At 28.6% G+C, this 15,210-nt stretch overlaps 1 long non-coding RNA gene across 1 annotated transcript; it reads right to left on the minus strand.

The window, feature by feature from the left end:
- Positions 1-1,266: 1,266 nt before the first annotated feature.
- Positions 1,267-2,997, minus strand: LOC138340861 (uncharacterized). The gene is made up of 3 exons (XR_011213708.1): positions 2,947-2,997; positions 2,246-2,323; positions 1,267-1,552 (listed from the first exon to the last, which is right to left on the minus strand). It is a non-coding gene; the product is annotated as an uncharacterized lncRNA (long non-coding RNA).
- Between the last annotated feature and the right edge of the window lie 12,213 nt (positions 2,998-15,210).

Below are 15,210 nucleotides of genomic sequence, written 5' to 3' on the forward strand. Positions count from 1 at the left end.
CTGATAATCGACATATCCATTTTCATATACCTATAGTACCACACCATGAAAGTCCATTAATTCCACTACTAGAATACATCATACACTCTCTAAAAATTTACTCAAATAAATTTTTGCCCATTAAGTGACTACAATACGCCATCAAATCTTTTTGGTCTCTCATCCAAAGCAATATTCATTCTTTCGTAGCTTAGGTCGACAAAAAAAAAAATCACACTCTATAACTTTAACCAAGTAAACACCGATAGCATTAGTATTATTGTTGTAGTCAATCATGACCCCCTTTTTTTATATACACACGACCTATGAAATCATAAAAGATATTATGCCTCAATTGCCTCAACATAATTTCATCATTCGCTATACAACTTATATATGTTAGGAAAACTCTACTAACTGAATTTTATAACCTAATGATGTTAATTTTCTAGTTTTTCCTTAGGAAACTTCTTGCCAGTTGTCAGATATCTACATAAGTACAAAATATTTACATTATGGGCTGCAACACATATCTTTCGTTTCTCTACATTCAGGAAACCATCTCTCTTCCCATCACTCAAAGTTTGGGGTATATAATTGGATAAAGAAGAGAGAAATTTTTTCCTAAAGTCATAAGTAGTGCATTTACTAATCGACACTCAATACGTGACTATCACCATACTTTGCGTATCTCCAAAACTAGTAAGTCAATACTCAACACTAAGCCTTTTCACGATATTCATTTTATGGCACAACTCAAACCAATCAACAATGAAAGCATAAGCATCTTCATAATCAATACTAATGAATAATTCAACTTTATCAACTTAACAAAAAAAAATCATGTTGATCACTAGTCATAACAGGCCTTGTAGTTAATTGAGCAAATATATCTATTTATAAGGACACATTTTTTTTAGTGTTGTTAATTCAATTTATAACACTCTAGTACTAACCATATGTGAAATAATGAAGAAGTTCAGATACCAATTTGTATCACCTAGATACCAATTGGATTCAAGTAGTAGCGCGAAAGAAAGAAAAAATGAAGTTTCCTAAAGTATTGTAACCTCTCAAAAAAAGTAAAGGCGTCCCCGTATCATTCTGCAATACCTGTCCTTGTGTGATGAGACCATTGAACCTAATGCTCTGATATCAAGTTTGTCACGACCCAAAATGATTCGTGAGTGACACCCAGACTTACCCTTTTAGGTGGGCGGACCAACACATCTAATCCCCAACATATATCAACAGTTCAACTATAAATAATATAAATAACGCGGAAGCTCAAAAAGATACTAAGCAACCAATTTAAGTAAGTTTCTAAAGTTTAATACTTATCATCCCAAAATCTGATAGTCATCATATTAAGGACATCTAATCTCCAATACTAAGTCTAAGAATATTGAATACAATAAAATAAACGAATAAAATGATATGCATCCGAAAGTATAGGACATCATGTCATGACCAAGAGAATCCAACACGAGCTTGAATGGATAGCTCACCCTGGAACTTGATATGCAGGAGGCTGGCTAGAGCTGACGGAAATCAGAAGTCATAGGTACACTCGCTGCATTTCATAAAAGGAAAAGAAAGAAGAAAACAAGTAGGGCTCAGTACGAGGCAACATGTACTGAGTAAGTATCATCGGTCAACCCAAAATAGTAACTAATATACAAAGAATAATAGTATGAACTCAACTATAGCACTTAACATGTGATAAGCAACAAACAACAAACAACATGAACAAGTGTCAATAACAATAATGTAAGCACGTATTAAGTTATAGATATCAAGATCACACATGAGGACTCATGCTTCTAAACCAAACCATTTTGGGAGTTTAGTTCTTTGAGATTGAGTATCTTCCATTAATTCAACATATTTATCCTTTGATATTATCGTGTCAGAACGTGACACTCCGATCCAAGAATACCGTGTCAGAACGTGACACTCCGATCCAAGAATATTGTGTCGGAACTTGACACTCCGATCCTATAATATCATTAGTTTATCATTTAGTATCACCACTTTTCCATTCGTTACTAATATTTCATCGAGCTTTCTTTATTCAAGGCATCACTTCGATAAAGAGGGTTCAAGAATATAAATTCCACGGTCTCAAGATTTCAGACCAATCACAAAACACACAACAAAGCCACACAATCACACAATCAAGTACATAAAAAACTTCATAATATCATTCAATATATATCAATCACTATTAAGAGTTTGCTATCAAATAGCATAAACCATAACCTACCTCCATTGAAGAACCGAAGTCAAGTAAGCTACTTCTCCAATACTTTTTCTTTCCTCAATACCTCCGAACGTCTCCAATCTATGCAATATGCATAATTTATAAGTTAACGCTTCTATAGGCACTTACATTAATCTATTAAGTATAGTCTTAACCCAATAGTCATCAAACACAACTCTATATTCAAGTTTCTTATCTTGAGTTCAATTAATATTTCAAGCCTTTTATTTCCTAATTTAAACCTAAGGTTAAGTCATTAATTTTCTGAATAACATAACTTTAATGGTATTCAAATAATATACTACACTCAATATTTAATTACCTATCTTAATATATCAAAATTGAATCATAATAAAATAACTATACGAAGAAGAACAAAAATAATTAAAACCTAAATAACTTGTCACAAAGTGGTACTAATTTAAATTGCAGAGATGATGATATATTATGTACATTATTCTTATTGTATTATCATACGGTAATCATTGTCAATGTTACTTATTAATAGACATGAAAAACTTTAATACCTAAATAAAATAATAATAATAATAATACCCACAGAAGCAAGTGCAAATTGAATTGCACTTCTGATTCCTATTCCCTCAACTTTGCAATACAATATAATTAATAATAATAATAAATTAATGATAATATGACATATATGCATATAAACAAATGCAGTGATTGAGGCAATCAATGCTTACATGTTGTTCGTCATTCTTCTTTTCGATTTGTTTTTCTTCTTCCGTTGTGCGCCTCTTTTTTTTTTTCTTTTCTACAAATTGTGTAATACCCTAATTATTAAAATACTAATTATAAGAATAGTAAAAGTGGTCCACCATAAATTCTAATAGTATTTTTCTTAACCATCAACTAAATAAATTATTAAAAGTGTCCTATTAATTTTATCATTGTAGTTATGAATGGTTAAAAATATCTGTTTAGAATCTATCAAAAAGTATTTTATCAAATAAAAACTCTAGTACTTTAAATGATCATAAGGGTCGTTACATTTATTTAGACATATATTTCTTAAAATACAATAGTTCAATAATTTTCAAGATTTATAATTAATAAATTAGAATCTAATACCACATAATGAAATCATAACATCGGTTCCATAACTTAAAAGAATTTTATAATATCAAAAAGAAAGTCTACAATAATTTTCAATGCTAGTGTTGAAGAATTTACCTTGTACATTGTTTGTTGTACCCATGGATAAACTTATTTACTGAAGAAATTTTGATGCCCTGATAAAAAATCACGAATAACTACTTAATTTTAATGATTTTAAGAGGAAAGTTGTGCGTACATATATAAATTATTGTATTTATACTATTCATAAAAAGTGTAACGACCCATAATATGATAGGTTTAACTAGAACCTCATTCTTGGGGTTAGTGTGACTTTAAGTTAATGTCTAGGCTGTTTTATAAATTATTGATCAAGGAAGAGGCTTAGTTTCACGACCGGAGTCTAGACCCCAGATGAGACCGGCGTTTTTGACCTCTTAGAGGTCGCAAACAAGCCTACTTACATCATTCTTACTTTACATAGGTAAATTTTAGTGAAAAATTTGAAACATTTTGTTTCTTAACATAATTTTAAAAAACATTCTCATTAATACGTAATTGTTCACCATCAACCCTCTAACATTAAGAGATAAGCAACTAAAAGAAATAGTTCAATTCTAATTAAGTCTAAAATTGCCAAAATGGCACCAATACATAGTCTGAATAAAAACAGGAAAGAAACGCTAGTGGAACATTCTCTACTAGCTCAATTATAAAACTAAGCTAGAATATAAAATAGTATCATCTTCGAAAGCATGAGAACCTACCAAAACTGGATGAATGCTGGACGTCCGGATAACTGCAACGACGATCCTGTAGCTCTATCATCCACCTGTGCCTGCATCTAAAATAGTAGAGATTGTATAGAGTTATCAAACACTTGTACTAAGTATGGGTATATGCAGGCACACACCACGGACATGCATGAGAAAGAATAGCTCTTTCCTAACAACAAGATTTTGGAAGTCAAGTCAGTGGACTTGTCAAATTGAGATTTGTAAAGTTTTCAAATTTGGATTAGGAAAGTCAATGAGCTTTCGAAATTTGGATTAGGAAAGTCAGTGAGCTTTCCAGATTTGGAATAGAAAAGTTATACCATGAGAATAACATACATCATACATTTCACATTTGCACACAACACATAACATTTACACATAGCACATATCATATAGCTTACAACACACTTTACATGTAACACATAACTTCTTTAATATCATTCATTCATATGCCACGAGACCTCAAAATTATAGACTTAACATTAAGAAATCCCAGAAATGAGGGCTCAACAGATGGGACTTCAACTAGGAAGTCTTCATTAGCAAACACAGAGTCTGCTTCGTTCATTCATACATACTCCATTTCATTTCATTCATAGGCCAGTGTAAACACAAGGTATACAATAAATATTAAATCTGAATAAGTTTTACTCGTAATAAACCTCTTGATCATAAATAACCAATAGAAAAAATGAATTGATTGTGCAACATATTTATTTTTATATTAATTAGGTAACTAGTTAAATTGTTGTGCTCGTATGCTAAATTGATATACTTTACAAGTTAATACATTAAATTTTGTGATGGTTTGTATTTTTCAATTCTTTTTACAATGGAATAGTTATACATAGTGATACTCATATTATATTGTATTTTATTATCATTTTTTTAATTGCCCAATTTTATCGAAATATCATCACAAGTTGAAAGGCTGATTAGGGTATACAAGTATATTTGAAAACTTATTTTTGGGTTGTCCATGTATTTTTGTTTAACAACAAAGGTATATTCATATGTATATTATATAGGTGTATTCATAAGGTAGATGTATTTAAATTATTGTGCTTGTATGCTAAATTGATATACTTTATCAAGTTTGATATATTAATACATTAAGTTATATGGTGGTTTCTATCCTAGATATAATAATACATTAAGTTATATAAAACATTGTATCCATTTGAAATCAAAGTATTCATATGCTTGCTGTATAAATCAAATAATACATTTTTCTTAGTAGTAAATAAGATTATATGTGGTGAATCATCCGATTGAAGCGCCGCATAAGTTGATTTACAAAAATCAAAATTATTGCACAAGTTATGCCAGTCATGGAGTTCACCTATTTATAATCGAAAGAAATAAGATTCATTCATCAATTCATCAAATATAATAGACAAATTTTACTAAACAAAATTCTATGAATATATTTATGACACCTGAATAAGAACAATGAAGTAAAAACAATAGACACAACAAAAGAATGACGTAAAATGTATCCCAATATTTTTGTTTATTTAAATGGAATATGAATGGATTTGTTTTCAGTAGGTAAATATTAATTGGTAATTTAATAATGGAAAGTTTAGAGTCTTAAGGAAGTAATTAAAGGGTTGTAACATAAATTACCTTAGTGAATTAAAATTGTAATTGTATTAAAGTAAAAATAATAATAATAATAATAAAAGTTATACAACCATCTAGATATAGACATAAATTGTAGTCATTTTTGATAAATATCATGCTAATATCTATTAAAATTCAACAACCCTATAACCATAGTCATTTTTGTAAGTTACACAATAAATTTTCTTTTTCTATACAATAACTTTTGTTAAGATCCAAGGGTTTCTTATCATTCAAAGGGTGAAAAGGGTATCATTTTTAAATCCAAAGAGTTGAATTACATGATTTGATAAAAATTTATTCATCTCTATATAATAACTTTTGGTTGACGATTTAAGATCTGAAGATTCTTTCTCATTCAAAAGGGGCAGAAGACTATTATTCGTAAGATTAAAACGACAAACAAAACTAGTAGTTGTTACATAGATCCAGAATACCTATATAATATACTTAAATGCAAAAAGGATGCGAGTACCTTTGTCTGCCATAGAAACGAATGACTGAATACAAGCTAGGTTGGGTCTTCCACTCCTTAGGCTTATTGACGGTTGTCACCTTATGGGAATACATAACTTAGATTAAGCAAGGATAGGAGACCTAGCCTCATATTTATAGGCTCAAAAGCGTTTACTCTAGTGGGCTTCCCGATTACGGGCTCACATGTCTTTAACATGCCTACACTATTTCCAACCAACGCAAATGATATGAAATGGATACAAGCCCATATGGAATCCACTCAAAGACACGACTCATGTCTTGTCCAACTAATTTTAACACTCAATTGCTTTTACTAAAATGAAATAATAAGTTAATGTTAAGTGCACGTTTAATAAATACTTATCATCAACCATCAAGAAATCAACACTTCAAAAGTGCAACCTCACCTAGTAGACTAAATTTATTTAGACATATATTTATTAGAACACGACAGTTGAATAATTTTCAAGATTTTATAATTAATAAATTAGAATAAAATACCACATAATGAATTCATAACATCGGTTCCATAACTTATAAGAATTTTATAATATCAAAATGGAAGTCTACAATAATTTTAAAAGCTAGTGTTGAAGAATTTTCCTTGAACATTTTTATTGTACCCATGGATAAACTCATTTTCTAAATAAATTTTAATGGCCTGATAAAAAATCACGAATAACTACTTAATTTTCATGATTGTAAGAGTAAAGTTGTGTGTACATATATAAATTATTGTATTTGTATGGTTTATAAAAAGTGTAACGACCCGAAAATTGATAGGTTGAACTAGAGACTCATGGTCTGGGTTAGTGTGACCTTAAGTTGATGTCTAGTCTGTTTTATAACTTATTGTGCAAGGAAGAGGCCAGGATACAAGCAAGGACCTAAACTAGCAAAATAAAGTGGAGGAAGCGTTGTTTTTTGAGGGACTGTTTGGCGATGGGAGTGCTTGATAGCCAAAAGGTTGGCCAGCGGCCCTTGTCCCCTTGTGATCATCTAGTTTGTTATGCCATTGGCCTATGTGGGGTTTGAAAAACCTTAAAGTTACTTTCTTGATGCTCACATGTCGCGAGAACTATTTGTTGACAAAATATGAACTTAAGAGTTCAAGAGAATACAAAAATTTTTTATATACTCAAACTATTAACTCCTCCATGGATTTTAAAGTCACATAATAATATATATATATTCAAAAGTTGAGAAACAAAAAGAATCATTTATCAAAAAAACAACCCGACAATTTCTTTAAAAATCAAAATAGAGTATGTTATATAATTATAGCTAATTAATCTAGATAATTTTTTGAAGACATTCATGGAGTAGATTCTTTCTTTTGGAAGGTGTGCACATCTTTTTGGTTCTCTTCCTCTTTTCTTCTATGACCTCAGAATTATTACTCGCTCTCATTCGTTGGGATCTATAAGGCCTTTTACGAATGACTGCATTGCTCCCTCTTGATATCAAAGGTCCTCTTGCTAGTGCTCATGTGGATTTATCTTTAGGTCGAATTATCCTTTAAAAAATTGAAATACCAAAATAATTAACAGCAACATTAATAAGAATTTAAAATATTATATTTAATTGAACTTAATTATTTTTACACATGCAAGAAGTGATAACCTTGACGATGATGCATGCTGATGCGATTCTACACGATGTAAAGTCTAGATTAAATGATAGGTGGCTTCTTGATCAACTTCTTGACTAAACTCGACAAGTACATGGATCAATGTCTATAAAAGTACACACAAAATATATTTCTAGCATTTTACAAACTATAGTGAAGAATCCTTAATCTAAACACTCAACTGTCAAATCTAGATCCATTTCGTTCACTTAATTATTAAACAATTATTATGTAAGTAGAATGCACCTATATTTTTCAGATAAGACTACGTTAATATTAAGATATACATTGATAATATCAATAAATGCTTCAACATACTAACCTCATTGTCAGCAACACTTCATAATCCATGAGTACGTTTTGATGAATCATCTCCATCCGAATCGTCAGATATGATTATAACATCCAAAAATTATTAAAATAAAAGTTTAAAGATTTTAAGTTATCATAAAATTTCAAACAATCATGATGTTTCTTATTTAGAAATTTATTAATCTCTTTACTTATACGATTATAGAATATAAAATGATAATCTTCTTGTTTATGCTCTTTACAACAGTTTTTTTATGATAAATAAATGAAGAACTAGTAAAAAATCAGATAAATTTAGCAATTCCATAAATTAATTGATTGTTTTATTGTTTGTCGTATATTATTTCACATTGTATGATTGTTTGTTGAGAACTTGTATAAAACATTAAACTTGAATAATTTCTTGAAACAAAAAAGTATAAGAAGCTTTGACCACAGTAATTTGTGAAATACTACAAATTAGAATATATTTTAATCAGTTTTAGAATAAATTCATCATGTCATTGTACATGCATCTAATTATTTTCTAAAACACAATATTTGAATAATTTTCAAGATTTTAGAAATAGTAAATTAAAATAAAATAATACATAATGAAATCATAACATCGGTTCCATAACTTATAGGAATTTTATTACATAAAAAAGGAAGTCTACAATAATTGTAAAAGATAGTGTTGAAGAATTTACCTTGAACATTGTTTGTTGAACCCATGAATAAACTCATTTTCTAAATAAATTTTGATGGACTGTTAAAATATCTTGAATAACTACTTAATATTAATAATTTTAGGAGGAAGTTTGTGCCTACATATATATAAATTATTGTATTGGTACTGTTCATAAAAAGTGTAACGACCCAGAAAATGATAGGTTTAACTAGAGAGTCATCGTGTGGGCTATTGTGACCTTAAGTTGATGTCTAGGCTGATTTATAAATTATTGGGAAAGGAAGAGGCCTAGGGTGCAGGCAAGGGCCTAAACTAGCCAAATAAAGAGGAAGCCTTGTTTTTTGAGGGACTGTTTGGGATGTCTTATGTTAAAAATATTATTGTGAAAAATCACGCATAAATAATGTTGTTTTACTTTTTATATGGAGTATATTGATTTCATTTAATCCCCTTAATATTTTGGGTTTGAGAATTAGTAATCATTATAGTTTATATAAATATTGAATGGAAATAAGTGTTTACTCGTAATAAACCTTTTCATCGTAAATAATCAATAGAAAAAATGAATTGAAAACTCAATTTGTGCAACATATTTATTTTTAGTTCACAATATATTTTGGAAAATGTTTATTTTTTTCACATTACTCTTAGAAACTAATCAAATTATTTTAAAAAATCTTATATTGATGATTATTTTGAAATATAAAAAGCATAACATTGAATTTTACATATCTTTAAGTGATATGATATTTAAATTTTTGTAAAACCATCTAATTTTCTAATTCTAAAAAAATATTATTTTTCTTATCTAAAAATATTAAGATTGTTAAATTAAATTTTCTTTTTCTATACTATAGCTTTTGAATTAAAGACCCAACGGTTTCTTATCATTCATAGGGTGAAGAGGATATCATTTTTAAAATCCAAATAGTTAAATTACATGATTTGATTAAAATTTACTCATCTATATATATATATATTAACTTTTGGTTGACGATTTAAGGTGCGGAGATTTGTTCTCATCTAAAAGGGGTAGAAGACTATTATCCGTAAGATTAAAACGACAAACAAATCCGTAGTTGTTACATAGACCGAGAACTACTATATAATATAGTTAAGTACAAAAAGGATGCGTATACCTTTGTGTGCCATAGAAACGAATGACGGAATAGAAGCTAGGCTGAGTCGTCTTCTCCTTAGGGTTATTGACGGTTGACAACTTATAGGAATAACTTCTTTGTTTAAGAGACGAGAGGAGATCTAACCTTTTATTTATTGGTTAAAAATCTTTTAACGTAGTGGGCCTCCCCATTACGGGCCTACATGTCTTCAATATGCCTACACTATTTCCAACCAACGCATATGACATGAAATTAATACAAGCCCATATGAAATCCACTCAAAGACACGACTCATGTCTTGTCCAACAAATTTTAACATTCAGTTCATTTTACTAAAATGCAATAATAAGTTAATGTTAAGTGCACGTCTAATAAATACTTCTAACATTATCACCAACCATCAAGAAATCATAAACCTTAAAAGTGCAACCTCACCTAGTTTACCAAATTTTTTAAACATATATTTTTCAAGACACAATAGTTGAATAATATTCAAGATTTTATAATTAAAAAGTTAGAATATAATACCACATAACGAAATCATAACATTGGTTCTATAACTTATATGAATTTAATAATATAAAAAAGGAAGTTTACAATAATTTTAAAAGCTAGTGTTGAAGAATTTACCTTGAACATTTCTATTGTACCCATGGATAAACTCGTTTTCTAAATAAATTTTGATGGCCAAATAAAAAATCACGAATAACTACTTGCTTTTAATGATTGTAAGAGGAAATTTGTGTGTAAATATATAAATTATTGTATTTGTACGGTTCATAAAAAGTGTAACGACCCGGAAAATGATAGGTTGAACTAGAGACTCATTGTGTGGGTTAGTGTGACCTTAAGTTAATGTCTAGGATGTTTTATAACTTATTCAGGAGGGAAGAGGCCTAGGGTACAAGCAAGGGCCTAAACTAGCAAAATAAAGTGGAGGAAGCCTTCTTCTTTGATGGACTGTTTGGCGATGAGAGTGCTTGATCGCCAAAAGTTTGGCCAGTTGCCCTTGTCCCCTTCTGATAGTCTAATTTGATGTCCCATTGGCCTATGTGGGGTGTGAAAAACCTGAAAGTTAAATTCTTGATGATCACATGTCGTAATAACTATTTGTTGACAAAATATGAATTTACGAGTTCAAGAGAAAACAAAAATTTTATATACTCAAACTATTAACTACTCCATGGATTTTAAAGTCACGTAAAAATATATATATATATTCAAAAGTTGAGAAATAGAAACAATCATTTGTCCCAAAAAAAACAACCCTACAATTTCTTTAAAAATCAAATTAAGAGTATGTTATAAAATTATAGCTCTTTAATCTACATAATTTTTTCAAGACACTCATGGAGCAGATTTCTTTCTTTTGGAAGATGTGCACATCTTTTTCGTTCTCTTCCTCTTTTCTTCTATGACTTCGGGGTCATTTACTCTCTCTCATTTGTTGGAATCTATAAGGCCTTCCACGGATGACTGCATTGATCCCTTTTGATATCACAGGTCCTTTTGCTAGTGCTCCTGCAGATTTTTATTTAGGTCGAATTATCCTTTAGAAAATTGAAGTACCAAAATAATTAGCAACAACATAAATAAGAATTTGAAATATTATTATAAATTGAATTTAATTATTTTTACACATGCAAGAAGTGATTACCTTGATGATGATGCATGCTGATGCGATTCTACAAGATTAAAGTCTAGATTAAACGACAGGTGACTTCTTGATCAACTTCTTGACTAAACTCGACAAGTACATGGATCAATGTCTATAAAAGTACACACAAAAAAAATATTTTTAGCATTTTACAAACTATAGTGAAAAATCCTTAATCGAAACACTCAATTGTCAAATCTGGATCCATTTCGTTCACTTAATTATTAAACAATTATTATGTAAGTAGAATGCACTTATATTTTTCAGATAAGACTACGTTAATGTTAAGCTATACAGTGATAATATCATTAAATGCTTCAACATACTAACCTCATTGTCAGCAACACTTGATAATCCATGAGTACGTTTTGATGAATTATCTCCATCCGAATTGTCAGATATAATTATAACATCCAAAAATTATTAAAATAAACGTTTAAAAATGTTAAGTTATCATAAAATTTCAAACAATCATGATGTTTATTATTTAGAAATTTATTAATCTCTTTACTTATACGATTATAGAATATAAAATGATAATCTTCTCGTTTATGCTCTCTACAACAGTTTTTTTATGATAAATAAATGAAGAACTAGTCAAAAATCTGAGAAATTTAGCATTTCCATAAATTAATTGATTGTTTTATTGTTTGTCCTATATTATTTCACATTATAAGATTGTTTGTTGAGAACTTGTATAAATCATTAAACTTGACTAATTTCTAGAAAGAAAAAAGTATAAGAAGCTTTAACCACGGTAATTCGTGAAATACTACAAATTAGAATATATTTTAATCAATTTTACATTAAATTCATTATGTCATTGTACATGCATCTAATTGTTTATTAATACACAATATTTGATAAATTTTCAAGATTTTAGAAATAGTAAATTAAAATAAAATAATACATAATGAAATCATAACATCGGTTCCATAACTTATAAGAATTTTATAATATAAAAAAGGAAGTCTACAATAATTTTTAAAGCTAGTGTTGAAGACTTTACCTTGAACATTGTTTGTTGAACCCATGGATAAACTAATTTTCTAAATAAATTTTGATGGAAAAATAAAAAATAACAAATAACTACTTACTTTTAATGATTGTAAGAGGAAATTTGTGTGTACATATATAAATTATTGTATTTGTACGGTTAATAAAAAGTGTAACGACCTGGAAAATGAGAGGTTGAACTAGAGCCTCATTGTGTGGGTTAGTGTGACTTTAAGTTGATGTCTAGGATGTTTTATAAATTATTTAGCAAGGAATAGACCTAGGGTACAAGCAAGGGCCTAAACTAGCAAAATAAAGTGGAGGAAGCCTTCTTCTTTGAGGGAATGTTTGGCGATGGGAGTGCTTGATCGCCAAAAGTTTGGCCAGTTGCCCTTGTTCCCTTGTGATCGTCTAATTTGGTGTCCCATTGGCCTAGGTAGGGTTTGAAAAACCTGAAAGTTAAATTCTTGATGCTCACATGTCGTAATAACTATTTGTTGACAAAATATGAATTTACGAGTTCAAAAGAATACAAAAATTTTATATACTCAAACTATTAACTGCTCCATGGATTTTAAAGTCACATAAAAATATATATATTCAAAAGTTGAGAAATAGAAACAATCATTTGTCCCAAAAAAACCCTACAATATCTTTAAAACTCAAATTTAGAGTATGTTATAAAATTATAGCTCTTTAATCTAGATAATTTTTCAAGAAACTCATGGAGAGATTTCTTTCTTTTGGAAGATGTGCACATATTTTTTGTTCTCTTCCTCTTTTCTTCTATGACCTCAGGGTCATTTACTCGCTCTCATTCGTTGGGATCTATAAGTCCTTCCCCGGATGACTGCATTGATCCCTCTTAATATGACAGGTCCTTTTGTTAGTGCTCATGCAGATTTATATTTAGGTCGAATTATCCTTTAGAAAATTAAAGTACCAAAATAATTAACAACAATATTAATAAGAATTTAAAATATTATATTAAATTAAACTTAATTATTTTTACACATGCAAGAAGTGATAACCTTGACGATGATGCATGCTGATGCGATTCTACAGGTTGCAAAGTCTTTGTTAGATGGCTTGTGACTTCTTGATCAACTTCTTGACTAAATTCGACAAATCCATGGATCAATGTCTATAAAAGTATTGATAAAATATTTTTAGCATTTTACAAACTATAGTGAAGAATCCTCAATCTAAACACTCAAATGTCAAATGTAGATCCATTTCATTCGCTTAATTATTAAACATTTATTACATAAGTAGAGTGCACTTATATTTTTCAGAAAATACTATGTTAATATTAAGATATCAAGTTATAATATAATTAAATGATTGAATATACTAACCTCATTGTCAACAACACTTCATATTCCATGAGGTTTAGATGAACCATCTCTATGCGAATCGTCAGATATGATTATAACATCTAAATATTATTAAAATAAATGTTGAAAACAAGTTATCATAAAATTTCAAAAAATCATGATGTTTCTTATTTAGAAATTTATTAATTTCTTTACTTATACAATTGTAGAATATAAAATGACAATCATTTTGTTTATGCTCTTTACAACAGTTTTTATAATAAATAAATGAAGATCTAGTAAAAAATCTAAAAAATTTAGCAATTCCACAAATTAATTTAATGTTTTATTGTTTTTCCTATATTATTTGACATATAAGATTTTGTGTCGAGAACTTGTATAAAACATTAAAACTTAACTAATTTCGAAAAAGAAAAAGGTATAAGAAGCTTTGACCACAGTAATTCGTGAAATACTATAAATTAGAATATATTTTAATCAGTTTTAGATCAAATTCATCATGTCATTGTACATGCATCTAACTGTTTAGTACAAATAAGGAGATGAGGAACCGTTGATAAAACATGAATAAAGAGAACAACAAAATAATGACCGTACCATACAGTTTACTATAGCTTATGATGAAATACAAGTTGAAAGATATGTTCAATAAAAAAAGTGCATATATGAAAATGAAAGAAAAATTTATTAGGAGGTCCTCTTATTTTATATTTTTATTTATTTTAGTTCTTGATAAATATATGACTATCATGGAGGATTTCTTATGTTAAAAATATTATTGTAGAATATCACGCATAAATATTGTTGTATCACTTTTTATATAGAGTATATTGATTTCATTAAATCCCCCTGAATATTTTGGGTTTGAAAATTAGTAATCATTATAGTTTATTATAAATTTTAAGTGTGAATATATTTTTAATCATAATAAACCACTTGATCATAAATAATCAATAGAAAAAATGAATTGAAAAGTCAATTTGTGCAACATATTTATTTTTAGTTCACATTATATTTTGGAAAAAAGTTTATTTTTTTCACATTATTCTTAGAAACTAATTTAATGATTTTTTAAAATCTTATATTGATCATTATTTTAAATATAAAAAGCATAACTTTGAATTTTACATATCTATAAGTGATATGATATTTAAATTTTTGTAAAACCATATGATTTTCTAATTCAAAAAAATTATTTTTCTTATCTCAAAATATTTAGATACTAAGTTCTATTTTATTTTTCTATACAATAACTTTTGAATTTAAGATCCAAGGGTTTCTTGTCATTC

Source organism: Solanum lycopersicum, chromosome 1, assembly GCF_036512215.1.
Source record: "Solanum lycopersicum chromosome 1, SLM_r2.1".
NCBI lineage: Eukaryota > Viridiplantae > Streptophyta > Magnoliopsida > Solanales > Solanaceae > Solanum > Solanum lycopersicum.